Below are 15,342 nucleotides of genomic sequence, written 5' to 3'. Positions count from 1 at the left end.
CCTCTGCAAAGAACGTCTGGAGAGAGACGAGGTGTTTTTTGTCGAAGTTCATTCCGAGCCACTCCGTGATGCAAGACTCTGCTCTACTACGGGCTGTTCCCAGGGATGCACACCGAGTCTAACATTGGCTGTTGCTGGAGGACCATCAACTCGGTGAAAGATGCTCTTTGGACTGCCCGAAACCTGTTGGTCTTCCAGTGCAAAGAGTTGTTCCAGACCGAGTGTTGCAGACGGGCACATTCCAAAGCCCAGGCCTACGTGCTGAGGGAGGCACTAAAGCTTGGGGCAGCCGACACAGTGGCGCAATGGGGGACGGTCGTTTTCTAAAATTTACCAGCGATAGTGAACTGAGGGGAGGGGAATTGTATAGAACATAGAATATACAGTGCAGAAGGAGGCCATTCGGTCCATCAAGTCTGCACCTACCCCACATAAGCCCTCACTTTCACCCTAACCCAATAACCCCTCCTAACCTTTTTGGACACGAAAGGCAATTTATCACGGCCAATCCACCTAACCTGCACATCTTGGGACTGTGGGAGGAAACCGGAGCACCCGGAGGAAACCCACGCACACACGGGGAGAACGTGCAGACTCCGCACGGACAGTGACCCAAGCCGGGAATCGAACCTGGGACCCTGGCGCTGTGAAGCCACAGTGCTAACATTTTTTGAAGAAAAAAAAATCAGTTCACCTCGGGACTGGCCTTAAAGTGTTAATTCGGTTTCACCACTGTGTGAATATCCGCTGGAAGCGGATTTCTTGCACATCCCTTGCTGTCCCTGGGCTGTGTACAGTGTGGCCGCCAGCGGCGCCCTCTGTTGACCGTTCCAGAGCCATTGTTACAGAGCAGACGGAAAGGAAAACCTTTGGTAAAGCGAGTCTCCCGTATTCTAAATTCCGTCCCATTGTCTTTTTACAGAGGCCCGCTCTCTCAATCACACCCCAGATAAGACAATAGACAAGTTTTAAACTAGCCAGACGCTGCAGCCACTGAGTGAATATCAAGCACAGCCAGAAATCTTTGCACTGGCGATGGGCGGGGGCGAGGGAGGGGAGTGGGGACTGAATTTGGACAGCTCTTTCGGTGGGCTAGCACGCACACGTCGGGCCGGATGGCCTCCTTCCTAGCTGCATTATTCAATGTATGCATGTGTGTGTCTGCGAGAGAGAGAAGCAGACACTCAGATTGCACGCTCAGGTAAGCCTAGCATGGAATCATGGAATGGTAAGAACCAGAGAGAGGCGGCCATTCGGCCCCTCCAGTGCGGGCTAACTCTTTGGAAGCGGCACACAGCTTTCAAAAGGCGGCTGAGTTTGGTCCAGGTGATGTTCACCAGCAGTTTCTTGGGAAGGATGGACTGTGTGTGTGCTGAGTGTCTGCAGGGGCAAACATGTCCAAAGTTTAGGGGCTACTTTTTATGTGTGAGGATAAGTAAAGTGGCCGATTGAGCTTTCAAGGAGCTCTGATATGGCCATCTGTAAAGTCAGTGTGTGCCAGGGGGCGGGTTCAGACGTCCCACCCCCACAGGAACCCCCCTCCCGAAACCCCACCGATTCATTATCAAGGGAGAAAAAAAAAGGTTAGGCTTGTTATAAAAGTCCGCGACACTTCCTCTCGGCTGCACTTGGAGTTAGAAAAAAATCAGCTCAGAAGTAGGAGAACCGACCCACCAAAAAAAAAAAGGTTTGGCTTGTCCGAGAGTTTAGTTTAAAGGAACTTACGTTCATTTCAGTCAACCTGGGGGCTGGCTGCATTGCTGGAACGTGTACGAGATTCAATTGTGAATATATCACTTTTTCGTTTGGTCAGGAACTTTTGAGACATTTCGAACTATTTAATTATTTATTGCTGGTTGTGAAGTCTGCAGTAGCAGCGGGGGAAAGTCCTTTATTTAACACCCCAAAAAACTGCAATTGGAACTTGAAGAGTCCTTTTTATTTGGAAAGTTGGTGCGGGTTTTTTTTTTTGGGGGGGGAGGTGAGTGTTTGGAGAAGGAGGATTTCTGCACAGAACTCCGGTTTGAAATCCCAAGGAGTCTTTTTTCCCCCCTCCCTCCTGCTCCTCCTCTGATGCAAGTACATCATGAAAGGCACTGACTTCAAAATCCTGAAGACTTGAACATTTGAGAGCGATCAGACTTGTGGACCACACACACACACACGGGGGTCCCAGTGAACTTTGAAATCCAGCAGAAAGAAGCAGGACAACTCCAAACCGCGGATCAAAGGTAAGTCCAAACCTTTTGTATTAACACGTTCACCCAGAGGAACTCGCCTTTAGTACTTTTAATTGCAAGCAGAGGTTGGGGTAGGGGGGGGGGGGGTGATGATTGTGAATGTGAACTGTAATTCCAAGTGACTGATTTGGAAAGATTAGGGCAAGAAATGAAAGAATCTCTTGTGTGAAAACCTCCTCCGTTTTATTTAAGTGAAGATTTGGATGAAGCTCTGGCCAGATGCCCTGACGGTTGTCTGTCACAGTGGTCGCATGTACCCAGGGATCACCATGCAGACCCCAGACACCAAACCTTGCCTCGGAGGAAGGTACAGAAAGCGAGGAGCCTCCTCCCAGCCCAATCCACCCCCCCCCCCCCCCCTCCATTAAACTGCATTTCTGGTGTGTTTTGGAGGGATTTGAAGATCATGTTACACAGGGATACAGCACAAGGCGTTTCCACACTGCCTTACACTGGAAACACAAATGATAATGCCCGTCTCTGTAACCCACAGCCTGCCACTTACAGCTTTGATGTTAAAGAAACGGTACGTTTTCAAACACAATTTTTACGCTCAATTATTGACCAGTTTTCAGTCTTACTTTGAACTAAGACTTAATTTTCTTTGGGAGGGAGCCTGGGCTAATTATGCATGTTCCAGTTGGGAGTTTTTTTGCCTGGTTTGGGGGTGGGGGTGAATGAGAAGCAAGTTGGAGAAGGCAGGTTTTTTTTGGTTTGTGTCAGTGGGTTTGGGGAGTGAGTGTGTCCGAGACCGTCTGCACTCTGGACTGGAACCCTCCTGTCTGCAGCCTGGGGAACTCCCCTTCCCTCTCCCCCCCTCCCTCCTCTCTCTGTCACAGCCCCAGCCCACGTCACTCCCAAAGATCCCATTGGCTGCAGAGGAATTTCCCCACTCGGGATTCGGGAGCTCCCCGGGAATGACGCGTGAGGAGCAGAAGATGAGAAGCTTTAACAATGGATCTGGAGGATATCCCCATCATGCTACTGTAAAGCACCTGGTAATGATCCAGTACTGTGTGTGTGTGTGGGGGGGGGGGGGGGGGGGGGGGGGGGACCGGGGGGGACATTCCCTCTTCCATTCCTGATTTCTGGAATTAACTCAACTGATACCAACTTGAAATGTCACCAAGTGAAAGCAGAGTCCTGACCAGGTCTGGTGCCAACTTGCAGCCTGCCCTCAGACTGCCCAGTCCCCCTGGCCAAACCCACCCTTGTGCATTGACAAACATCTGGGTCATCCTCAAATTAAATGTTTGGGCTCTCAATAGACAACACAAAGAAATCCCTGTGTCCGAGAAAGGCAGAATTGCAGAGCCCAGCTCAGTTAAACATTGATGCAATTGTGTCCATCTCACAAACACACACACTCTGAATCGCGCCCTCTTCCCTTTTCCACCAGGGTGTGTGTGTGGAATATTCAGTCCTGAGTCTGCCTTGAGGTGTCTGCAAGTTGGTAAAAGATTTAAACGCACTGACTGACTAGCTGACAGGAACATGGTCAGAGGCCTGAATATTAACAATCAATGGGGATCCATTGAGTGGAATGTGCCCGTGTCTTTTAACGTTCCCATCAAGGTTCCAGGCAGGAAATGATCGTTTCATCGCCCTGGCCGCAGGGGTTAAATATGATGGGTGAATGATATCTGTATTTAAAATTACAGCATTGTATTGAGATGGCGGTGGACATGCATTCATCATTAGTTACAAGTGCAGCCAATGTTTACCTCCCCTCACCATGGAGGGGGGGGGGGGGGGAGGGGGACCCTCCCCAACCCTCCCCCTATTCCTCCCTCCCCAAATCCCACCCTCTTCCTTTATCCTGCTCGCCCTCAAAGGCTGAGCTGGCTCTTTATTCATTGTCGACAGGGACCCCATTGCAATCTCCGCTTCTCCCACCACAGGAGCTATTCTTCAATTGAGCTCAGAGCAGTCACTTGATTTCTGACTGGCTCCTTATCTGGAAGTGAAATTATGCGGGATCTGTGAATCCAGGGATTGTTTTAGCGAGCAGGGTACAGTGTCCTGATTGTTGCTCGGTTAGTTCAGTAAATCAGTTCCAGATGTAACCCCGAACTCCGCATCTGCAGGGTGGGACTCTCAGTGAAGTCAGGCTCACTGCTTACCAGATGGACGTGATTAGCGTTGAGGCTGGGTTTGAATGTTATTAGAAACAAGTTCCTCTGAGCTTTAGTGCAGAGAGAAGCGATAACCTGTCCTACAATAACCATATGCAATAAGAGACCTCGGCCGGGGTCATCTGGTTTCATTCTGTGGGGACAATCACACTCCTGTTCATCTCTAGTTAATCTGACTCCAAACTCCCTCCTCATGACATTCATAAAACCCATAGAACCCCTACAGAACAGATGGAGGCCATTCGGCCCATTGAGTCTTCACCAACCCTCTGAACGAGCACCCTACATAGGCCCACTCTGTCGCCTCCATGCCTGTAACCCACCTAACCTGTACATCTTTGGACACTTAGGGGTAATTAAGCACAACCAATGCACCTTAATAATCATTAATCTTTATTAGTGTCACAAGTAGGCTTACATTAACACAGCAATGAAGTTACTGTGAAAATCCCCTAGTCGCCACATTCCGGCGCCTGTTCGGGTACACAGAATTCAGAATGTCCAATTCACCTAACAGGCACGTCTTTCGGGACTTGTGGGAGGAAACCGGAGCACCTGGAGGAAACTCACAAAGACACAGGAAGAATGTGCAGACTCCGCACAGTCACCCAAGATCAGAATCAAACCCTGGTCTCTGGTGCTGTGAGACAGCAGTGTTAACCACTGCCACCCCACTCTAAAAATATGGATGCTTCATGAATTTGCACAGCATTGGTAAGAAAGTAGTAAGACTTCTGGAACCACAAGGCCATCATTCAATCCATTGAGTTATCGAGGCGCTGGTCTCAGCTAGTGCACCTTTGGAAAGATTTTCATTTATATAACACTGTTCACATTGCAAAGCCGTTGGAAGAGAGGGCAATGCAGCAGCCAATTCATGCACAACTTCCCACAACAGTAACATGTTTTTAGTGATACTGGGTGAGGGATAACTATTGGCCAGAAGTCCAGGTGGCAACTCACCTGCTCTGCTGTTCAAAATAGTGCCATAGAATCTTTGACGTCCATCCGAGAGGCCACTTTCCACAGTGCCGGCCTCTCCCCCCAGCCTCCCTACCACCCCCCCCCCGTACATACCGCCTCACTGTAATGTCAGCCCCAGCCTCTGGAGTGAGATTTTAGCCCGCAACGCTCTTGACATAGAGACCAAAGTGTTAACCATTGAGTCAGGGCTGATACAGCTACCATTCATCAGAATGAGTGCCCAGGTCTGGAGGTCTCACTACCTCCATGTGTAAACTGTGCTGTATATTTTGTATACTGCGGGATCGATGTTTGACCAGGTGTTCAACTATTTAAAACCTAGACTACCAAGCAGGCAAACCCTCTTAAAAAGCTCAGCACTGGGTAATACCATAAAAAACACAAGCAGAATTAGACCATTCGGCCCATCGAGTTTCCTTAACCGTACACACTTAGCCACGGCTGCCGTTTCATGGAGAGAGTGTTCCGTTAAGTGATATTGTTACAGGAACCTTTGTGTTTAACTGTGACAAATTTTGTTTCACATGTGACATCATAGATTCTGCCTTGTCCTGTCCCTCAAATACCTAGCACATCACTTTTTTATTATGCTTTCATTCATGAATAACAAGGAGCTTTGGATATAGAGTTTGATGATGTATCAATCTGAATTATCAAATAGATCGAAGCTGTTTGAACATATTCTATAGATAGAACATGGAAAATAAAATGGAATGTATGCACCAATCTTCAGACTGTCGTCTAGTTTTTGTACCTCGCTGACTTACTCCCGGGAACAGCTTCATGCCAAACTAGTAAAAATGCAAGGTATATTTACACTTTAAAAAAAAAAATTATTAAAGTTTTTTAACACAATTTTTCTCCCTTACAAACAATAACCACCCCCCCCCCCCCGTAACAAAAAAAACCGAGAAATCGCACAGAGCAAGATATATACAAGGCAAAATGATAGATTTACACAGCTTTGTACACTGGCCCTCACCCGTACGTGCCAGTTTCCCCAACCCTTCATGTTATCTCTTGCTCATCCACCCTCCCAGACAGTCCCCCCTTTCCCCCCCCCTCCCAGGACGTCCCCACCAGCCCCCCCCCCAAGGTTGCTGCTGCTGCTGACCGATCTTCCTCTAACGCTCTGCGAGATAGTCTAGGAACGGTTGCCACCGCCTGTAGAACCCCTGCGCAGACCCTCTCAAGGCGAACTTAATCCTCTCCAACTTTATGAACCCAGCCATATCGTTTATCCAGGCCTCCAGGCTGGGGGGCTTCGCCTCCTTCCACATTAGCAAGATCCTTCGCTGGGCTACTAGGGATGCAAAGGCCAGAATGCCGGCCTCTTTCGCCTCCTGCACTCCCGGTTCGTCCACTACTCCAAATATTGCTAGCCCCCAGCTTGGCTTGACCCGGACTTTCACCACCTGAGATATTGCTCCCACCACTCCTCTCCAGAACCCCTCCAGTGCCGGGCGTGACCAAAACATATGGACATGGTTCGCCGGGCTCCCTGAGCACCTTCCACATCTGTCCTCCACCCCAAAGAACCTACTCAGCCTCACCCCCGTCAAGTGCGCTCTGTGGACCACCTTAAATTGTATCAGGCTGAGCCTGGCACACGAGGAGGAGGAGGAATTAACCCTACCTAGGGCATCAGCCCACAGATCTTCCTCGATCTCCACCCCTAGCTCCTCCTCCCATTTACCCTTCAACTTTTCTACCAGCGCTTCCCCCTCTTCTTTCAACTCCTGGTGTATTTCCGACACCTTGCCCTCCCTGACCCATACCCCCGAGATCACCCTATCTTGAACTTCTTGTGCCGGGAGCAACGGGAATTCCCTCACCTGTCGCCTCACAAAAGCCCTCACCTGCATATATCTAAAGGCACTTCCCGGGGGGTATATTTACACTTTAACAATCATTGTGTTACAAGCAGAATAATCAAATTCCTTGCTCTGAACAAAATTCTTATATTTCCATTCATCTTTTTCATTAAAAAAAATCTTTTTCAAAGATATTTGTTTTGTGGGATAATGTGGGTTGCCAGCTTTACTAGCCCCAAGGGGTTTGACGGGGTTGATGCTGGATAGAGAGCTTAGAATTTAGGGATAACAGCTGGGCCACACAGCACAGAGGTGAGGAGAAATTTCCTCAGTCAACGGGCTGCGAATTGGATTGGATTGGGTTGGATTTGTTTATTGTCACGTGTACCGAGGTACAGTGAAAAGTATTTTTCTGCGAGCAGCTCAACAGATAATCAAGTACATGGGAAGAAAAGGGAATAAAAGAAAATACATAATAGGGCAACACAAGATAAAAGATTAGAACGAGTATAAGTTAAGTAAAAAGTGGATCTGTTGGGGAGAGTTCGCAGAGAGTCGCCTCGCTCCGGCGCCGCCTTCTTTGATGAAGAATCTTGTGAATCTTTGGAACTCTTCACCCCAGAGAGCTCTTCAAGTTGAACAATTTTTGGACACGAAGGGAGTTGAAGGATGTGGGGATAGGGTGGAACATTGGAGTGGGATAGAAGGTTGACCATGATGTGGAATAGGGTTGCAGAGCTAAATGGCCTACACCAGCTCCCACTTCACATGTTCTTAGACTTGCTCAAGTCTACATATTTCATGTGTGAGTTTAGGCAGTCAATATGAGCAGGGTATTTAACCATGCGGGGACCCAACCTGTCCTTGTGAGAACCATAGAATCGCTGCAATGCAGAAGGAGGCCATTCGGCCCATCAGGTCTGCACCGACCCTCCGAAAGTGCACCCTACCTAAGCCCACACCTCCACCCTATCCCCATAATCCCACCTAACCTTTTGAACACTTTTTTTTAAATTTAGAAGACCCAATTCTTTTTTTCCAATTAAGGGGCAATTTAGCGTGGCCAATTCACCTACCATACACATCTTTGGGTTGTGGGGGTGAGACCCATGCAGACAGGGGGAGAATGTGCAAACTCCACACGGACAGTGACCCAGAGCCGGGTTTGAACCCGGGACCTCGGCGCCATGAGGCAGCAGTGCTAACCTTTTGGACACTAAGGGCAATTTAACATGGTCAATCCACATAACCTACACATCATTTGGACTGAGAAGAAACCGGAGTACCCGGAGGTAACCCACACAGACACGGGGAGAATGTGCCAATTCCACACAATCACCTAAGGTCGGAATCGAGTCCGGGTCCCCGGTGCTGTGAGGCAGCAGTGCTAACCACAGTGCCACTCACCACGGCATACCCCACTTTTAATGAGGGCAGTATGGGATGGAGGAGGGAGGAAACCATTTCATGGTGATCACAACTGAGGAAATGATTTGATTTCCCCCTCTCGGATCCAGAATACTGCTTACCTGAGCCTCTTGATCAACTCACTCAGTCAGCATTGACAGCATATTGAAGCCAAAACATCCTGTCTGATTTACACGGACCCAGGTACTGATCTGAGTCTGTAAGGAGCTTGGGACCTGTTCTATTCACTGATATTTGTCAAGTCATTTTTCAGAATCCAAAAATAGGGGGCTGGAATCTCCCAAAATGGTGCTATGACCCACACCAGAGTAAAAACGCTGGGGTTTTACTCCAGAGATTCCTGTTAAAAGATACAGCTAAGGGGGGGTGCATGTGGCGCAGTGGATAGCACTGAGACTGTGGTGCGGAGGGCCTGGGTTCGAATCCTGGCACTGGGTCACTGTCCGTGTGGAGTTTGCACATTCTCCCCGTGTCTGAGTGGGTTCCGCCCCCACAACCCAAAGATGTGCAGGGTAGGTGGATTGGCTAAATTGCCCCTTAATTGGAAAAAAATAATAATTGGGTACTCTAAATTTATTTTTAAAAAAGGTACAGCTAATTCAATGCCCTGCAGGTGGCCAGCAGGGACCCGGAGTAAATCTCGCAGCTCTAGCTGCGGATACGGGCCCCCGCACCTCCGGTATGGAGTTTGCGCGTGTGCACGGCGGCGGCCTCAAGCTCCATGGCGGATTCAGAGCCAGGCGCAAAAATTAGACCCCCTGATCAGGCGCGTGCCCGAGCATCTATCTGCGCACAGGCACTCCCCGGCCACCTATAAGACCCACCCTGGTGTGCGATCACCCTGCCCCCCACCAGGGTGGCCGCGGACTGAGTCTGCAGCCGCCACGCTAGCATCTCGATAGGCGGTTAAAACCACGTGGTCGGGAACTTGGCCGGTCGGGAGCGGAGGATCGCTGGGCGGGCCTCTTGTCAATGAGCCCCCAGCCGCTCGGCATACTCCGCGTCCATGCCGATTCTCGCCAGGCCGATTTCGGCGTGAAAGTGGTTTCTCCGCCCCCGCGCCGAACGCGATTTTGGCACGGGGCTGCGGAGACTCCAGCCCAGGGCCTATGAATAAGACGGGCGCTACTGTATCCAATCAAGAATTCAAGCGTAACTTCTTCATACAGAAAAGTGGTGGGAATGTGGAGCTCACTACCACAGAGAGCAGTCGAGGTGAACAGTATCGATGCAATTAAGGGTAAGCTGGATAAACAAGCGAGAGAAAGGGATACAAGGATATGTTGACAGAATGAGATGAATATGGGTGAGATCAGACTCATGTGCAACATAAACAAGAGCGTGAAGCAGCCTGGTTGCTGTGAATTGGATGTAATTAGTTTGGTTATTGAATCGTTAAGTAGTGTGAGAGAGAAGCTCAAAGGTTGGGGAGGCAATTGAACAACTATCTTGAGGGCCATAAAACATAAATAATGTCGAACAGAAAGAAATGCTCCATTAAACAATTGAATGGAGAGATTCTGAACTCCACTTACTGATGTTCTCACTTATTGGCAGTTCTTCAATCCACTATCTGCTTCCATTTCCTTTTGGGAATGGGCTGCCTCTCCTGTTAACCCTGCAACATCCATTAAACTTCATCATCATTTCCAGACCTTCCTGACAAGGTTTCTCAATAAAGTGAGATCCCCCAAACTCCCTTCCAGCTTGGTGTTGGTCATGCCATACACTCACGTTGAGTGCAAGCTACGCTGAGGCATCTCAGCTGTGGCTCTGACTCTGAAGGCCCTGGGTTCAAGTCCCATTCCAGGACCAAAGTGTGACAATCCATGCTTGATGCTTCATTGCTGTCTTTTAGATGTGACGTTAAACTGCAACCCAGTAATCCCCCTCGGGGTGGGAATAAACGATTTCCTGGCACCGTTTCGAAGAAGAGCAGGAGAGTTCTCCCCAGGGTCCCGGACAATATTTATCCCTCGACCAACATCGCAAAAGACGGGGTATCTTCTCACAATCACATTTCTGTCATGGGAGCTTGCTGTGCACAAAATGGCTGCCACATTTCCTACATTATGATTTTTTTAATTTAAAAAAAACGTTTCCCAATTAAGGAGCAATTTATTTATTTATTTTATACCTTTAGAGGGCCCAATTATTTTTTTCCAATTAAGGGGCAATTTAGCGTGGCCAATCCACCTACCCTGCACATCTTTGGGTGGTGGAGGGTGAGACCCATGTAGACACGTGCAAACTCCACACGGACAGTGACCCGGGGCCGGGATCGAACCCGGGTCCCCAGTGCCGCGAGGCAGCTGTGCTAACCACTGCGCCACCGGGCCGCCATTTCCTATATTATAACGGTGGCTCTTCAAAAATGAAAAGCACCTCATTGGCCGCAAAGCACTTTGTGGCATCCAGTGGTTGTGAAAGGTTCTATATAAGGGGGCAGCACGGTAGCATTGTGGATAGCACAATTGCTTCACAGCTCCAGAGTCCCAGGTTCGATTCCGGCTTGGGTCACTGTCTGTGCGGAGTCTACACATCCTCCCCGTGTGTGCATAGGTTTCCTCCGGGTGCTCTGGTTTCCTCCCACAGTCGAAGGATGTGCAGGTTAGGTGGATTGGCCAAGAGAAATTGCCCTTAGTGTCCAAAATTGCCCTTAGTGTTGGGTGGGGTTACTGGGTTATGGGGGTAGGGTGGAGGTGTTGACCTTGGGTAGGGTGCTCTTTCCAAGAGCCGGTGCAGACTCGATGGGCCGAATGGCCTCCTTCTGCACTGTAAATTCTATGAATATAAATGCAAGTCTTCTTTCACAGGTATGTTATCAAACCAAATGTGACATTGAGCCACGTAAAGAGATATTAGAATGGTGACAAGAAAATGGGTGTTTAAGGAGCATCTTAAAGGGGAAGAGGGCGGTGAAGAGGTTAGGGAGTAAAATACGGAGCTCATGAAAAAGAAAACAGTGGTTCAATGAGCTATTGATTCCTCTGGATAAGATTTCACTTAGATTTTATCAAGTCTTAACCCTCTGAACTTTCCTCAACTGAATATAAGATCATTGATCATTATTTTGGGAAATTCAAATACTTTTCGATAGTGGAAAAGGTTGCTCCGTTACGGTACAGGATGATGCCGACGCTCAGTGAGATTAATCTTCTCCCACTCGCCGAGAGGTCAGGGAGACCAGTTGGGAGTAACACACTCCCATGTTCACAACCATGAAGTGATTTTCTTTTTCATCAACAAATGAAGTGCAAAGGAGCAGAGGCCTGGCCGCCAGATGGGGGCGATGGCATTTCAACGAGAGCCATCCCCAAGGCAGCGATTGAATAAACAATCCGTGGGAGGGGGTGGGTTGCGGAGGAAAGGAAGAGCGAAAAATGAAATGTTTGCCTAAATGTAGCTTCTGTCAAATAATGGGAGTGCAGAGTCCCATCTGTTGGTGGGACGGGTGGAGGTGAGTTAATGAGACATAATCCATTCTGCTGCTTTGATTGGCCCAGTTATAAACTGCGGAAAGTTAATTGCCCATTTTGCGAAAAATGAAATTTAGCATCCTCATATAATATTTCTAATATTTAATATTTCAGGATTCTCACTCTTTCAAAGGAAATGATTAAAAACCCCCTAACAAGAATGGTCTGGATTAGTTTTGCAATGTGTAGGATTATTCACTGCAAGCACAGCTGTGAGATTTCATTATTTTAAGATTCAGTTCGCATCATGTGCAATAGTAAAGATGTTAGAATCAGTGCTTAAACCAATGACCATGAATGAATAGGGCTGTATAGCATCAGCATTGATTCAGTAGGCAACACTCTCACCCTGAAGGCCCAAGTCCCATTTCAGAGGTGTGATCACAAACGCCAGCCTGTTGGAGGCGCTGTCTTTTGGATCAGATGCGGAGCTGAGGGCCCCGTCTGACTTCTCGGGTGAATTCAAAAGATCCCAGAGCAGAATTTCAAAGACGTTGCATGGGAACATCTCTTTGGTGTCCTGGGTCTGGTATCTCTTAATCGACACCCAAAAACATGATCTGGTCATTATCCCATTGCTTCTTGAGGGATCTTGCTGTGCACAAATTGGTTGCCACATTTTCTATGTCACAACACTGACGACACGCTAAAAATACTTCACTGGCTGCAAAGGACTCTGGGACATCCTGAGAGCTTGAAAGGTGTTATAAAAATGTTGCTAAAAGTTGGGCCGTACGCCTGGAGCGGGTCTGGATCTGATTTTGGAGTGAAGTGGTATGAAGGTGCAATCTTGAGGCTGGTAGCTGCAGTTCCATGTTCCAGCCCCACGGTAACTGTACCATGTTCCGATTGCTTGGATTCTGCCCGATTGCAACATCCAGTCATCCTGCCCAAGATGTCCATCTACACATGAGTCCTTTTAATATGGAGCCAAGGTGGGTAGAAGGAGTTAGAATACAAATCAGCCACGATCTTAATCAATTGTGGGATAGGCTTGAAATGCTGAATGACCTGCTTGTTTATGTGGGCAGAGAGGTAAGTGTTGCGAGGCAGGTGTGGGAAGTGGCAGAGTGTCTCATTCTCCAAACAATTAAATTGAAGGTCAAATGAGGCTGAAAGGGTATGCAGGATCTAGCACTGCACAAATCTGAGCCATTGGATATGGACTGCTCTCCACCTATCATTCCTCTGTGCTTGCTGACTTGCATTCTTCCCGTACCAGCCTCCCCGAACAGGCGCCGGAATGTGGCGACTAGGGGCTTTTCACAGTAACTTCATTGAAGCCTACTTGTGACAATAAACGATTTTCATTTTCATTTTTCATTTCTTTCCAAATCTGGCAATGCCACAATTTAAAAATCCTCTGTTTTCAAATCCCTCCATGGCCCTGCACCTCCCTGTGTCTGTAAACTCTTTGAGCTCCTTCAAGATATCCACCCTCCTCCAGTTCAGACCAATTTCCATCGCTCCCTCATTGATGACCATGCCTTCAGCTACCTGGAATTCCATCCCGAAAACTCTCCGCCTCTCTACCTCAAAACCTGCTGCCTTGACAAAGCTTGTGCTCACATCTCCCTTGCAGCTCAGATTGTTAAATTTTGTTGAGATAATCACTCCCGTGCAGCGTTTGGGAACATTTTGTTGTGTAGGCAGGTGCCACACAAACACAGGTGGAACCATCAACAGTTTCACACTTGACAGGATGAGTGCAAAATGAGAATGACTTCGAATATTATGGAGTGTGCAAAGGGAATGCACACACAACAGAGTCCCTCAACCAGGGGGAGGAATGCATACAATACATGAGGAGAGGAGTGACAACGTGGATTAATTAAGCGGATGGCATGTCTTGAAAAGTAATTTCTTTCACTAAAGCAGGGTGAGCATTAATTACCTGGCCAATACCGGGGCTCCTTCCAAAGGACCTCTGGGTTTGTTTGAAAATGCTCAACCCTGTGTGGGGGTGATGCGGGGGATGAGGGGTTAATAATGCGCAGTTCTGGATTATGTGGAACAGGTGAATGGAATGCAGAGGTTCAAGAATGCAACTTGCCACGTTCTCTCGGGCAATTAAGGAACGGGTCTTGCCAGTGATGTCCATGCGCCCTGAAATAACATCAAAAAAGACACAATTTTTTGCAACTTTGAAATGAAAATCGCTTATTGTCACAAGTAGGCTTCAATGAAGTTACTGTGAAAAGCCCCTAGTCACCACATTCTGGCGCCTGTTCGGGGAGGCTGGTACGGGAATTGAACCGTGCTGCTGGCCTGCCTTGGTCTGCTTTTAAAGCCAGCGATTTAGCCCAGTGTGCTAAACCTGCCCCATATCCCATGCATAAACCATTTATGCCCCACGCGTAAACCTTTGCATACTCTTCTGGGAATATGGGGGCAGGAGTAGGCCATTCAGCCCCTCGAGCCTGTCCCACCATTCAATGAGACCATGGATGATCTGTCGCCCAACTCCATAAACCTGCCTGTGACCCATATCCCTGAATATCTTTGCCGTTAACACATTTTAACAAAAATTTTATCTATCTCAGATTAAAAATTAACAACTGTTGTTTACTGCATAGTTTACAGCACAACAAAAATATTGCATTTATACGGTGCCTGGTAAAAATCCACCAACGCACTTCACAAATGCGTTATCAGAATAAAATTGACATCAAGTCACGTTATGAGATGTTAGGGCAGGTGACGAGAAGCCTGGTTAGAGAGGTCGCTAAAGATTACCGGAAAACTGTCCTAACGCAGCTGAAAGCAGAATAGAGCAGGACTGAAGGGTTGTCCTGGAAACATATTCCCTGAAATGATGACATGTGTATAAGACGTCTACCAGTTTAATTCCAAAACCTTTTCATAAAAAGAAAATTTAGTGTGTGTGTGAGCCGACAGAAGGAGCACTGTCCCTCGTAAGGTAACATAAACAGTCAAATGGAAAATCAAACACAAGAGCATGAAGTGTAATAAATATACCCGGCCAGACGCGGGGTCGCTTCAGATTGCTGTTGCTGTACTGACACTCATTCCTCTTCACTCCTCAGCTCATTGATTCTGGGAGGGGAACAAAAATAACACTTTGCTCTTCCTGTCTCGTTTATTGCTCGTGGATGGATAGCTTGTCATCAGGATCTGCCTGGCCTCTCATGTTGGTAGACCAAGACATTCTCTGAATTTCTTGGCTCGACTGTCACAGCTGCACCCACGGTTATTGCTGAAGTAGAAATATCGGAGGGAGAGGAAGGCCATTCGGCCCCTC

General features: G+C 48.0%; 1 protein-coding gene across 1 annotated transcript in view; it reads left to right on the top strand.

The window, feature by feature from the left end:
- Positions 1-1,270: 1,270 nt before the first annotated feature.
- has2 (hyaluronan synthase 2) overlaps positions 1,271-15,342 on the top strand; it is a 28,764-nt gene continuing 14,692 nt past the window's right edge. Inside the window, exon 1 of the mRNA XM_072466918.1 lies at positions 1,271-2,231. The gene's annotated coding sequence lies outside the window, so the exon portion shown is untranslated. The remainder of the gene's footprint in view (positions 2,232-15,342) is intronic.

This window comes from Scyliorhinus torazame, chromosome 11 (assembly GCF_047496885.1).
Source record: "Scyliorhinus torazame isolate Kashiwa2021f chromosome 11, sScyTor2.1, whole genome shotgun sequence".
Taxonomy (NCBI): Eukaryota; Metazoa; Chordata; class Chondrichthyes; order Carcharhiniformes; family Scyliorhinidae; genus Scyliorhinus; species Scyliorhinus torazame.
This window is presented reverse-complemented; position numbering and strand designations above follow the sequence as displayed.